The sequence below is a fragment of the Myotis davidii genome, unplaced genomic scaffold (genome assembly GCF_000327345.1).
Source record: "Myotis davidii unplaced genomic scaffold, ASM32734v1 scaffold642, whole genome shotgun sequence".
In the NCBI taxonomy this organism is placed as follows: Eukaryota; Metazoa; Chordata; class Mammalia; order Chiroptera; family Vespertilionidae; genus Myotis; species Myotis davidii.
The window spans coordinates 2,627,602-2,628,854 of NW_006293957.1; positions in this window are offsets into that span (position 1 = coordinate 2,627,602).

Sequence of the window (1,253 nt, forward strand, 5' to 3'; positions counted from 1 at the left end):
CTGCTTTCCCTTTCGCCTCCCTGCATTGTGCCTACATATGCAAATTAACTGCCAATCTTATTGGCAGTTAATTTGCATATAGCCCTGATTAGCCAATGAAAAGGCTAGCTCGTACGCCAATTACCATTTTTCTCTTTTATTAGTGTAGATAGAGGCCTGATGCACAAAATTCGTGCAAGGAGCTCGTCCCACACAGCCCCTCACAGCCCCGACCAGCCCTCGCAGCGCCTCGCAGCCCGGCTTCATCTGGAAGGTCATCTGGACAGTTGTCCGAAGGTAGTCCAGATGGTTGTGCTGCGGTCTAATTAGCATATTAGCTCTTTATTATATAGGATACTAGAAAAACACCCATCTTTTAAAAAAAATTCCTTGACTCTACATCCCCTCCAATTACCAACCTATTTTTCCCAGCTTCAATTTATAGCAAATTCCTTAAAAGGACAGGCTGTTACCCTGGCCAGTGTTCCCAATGGTTAGAGTGCTGGCCCAAGCACTGAAAAGTCTGGGTTTGATTCTGGTCAAGGGCTGGTACCTGGATTGCAGCTTCAATCCCAGGCCCGGTCCTGACTCATGTGCGGAAGGCAACCAATTGATATATCTCTCTCACATGGATGTTTCTCTCGCTTTCTTTCCTCTCCCTCTCTCTCTTTCTCTCTCCCTCTCTTCCACCCTCTCTAAAAATCAATGGAAAAATGTCCTCCAGTGAGCTTTCAATAAAAATTATTGAAGCTGACTGTGAGAAATGAGATACTTTTAGTATGACTGAAAATTTCCATTTAAAAGGTTTTTTCCTTCTAATGCTTAGGAAAAAATGAGAACTTGAAGAAATGGGGGGACAATTGCCACAGAACAAACACATTTGTACTCTTGTTCCATCTTCCTCAAATGTTCTCTCCCCTAAATCTGCTCAGATTAGATCACAATATTACTTCTCCCACATCTCTGCTATACCATTCATCACTACAGCCTCTCTAACCACCTTATATAAAACAGCAGCATCCCCCTCCATGTTCTTTCCACCTTATCCTGCTTTTTCTCCACAGCACTATAATAGCAGATATCTACACTAATAAAACAGAAACATGGTAATTGGCATACGACCGCTACCCTTCCCATTGGCTAATCTGCGAGATATGCAAATTAACTGGCAGCCAAGATGGCGGCCGGCAGCCAGGCACCTGATGTGAACAAGGAAAGAAACGGACCAGAGGAATATGGTTCCTGTTTGGCCAGGAAGGGAAGCAGGCATGGAG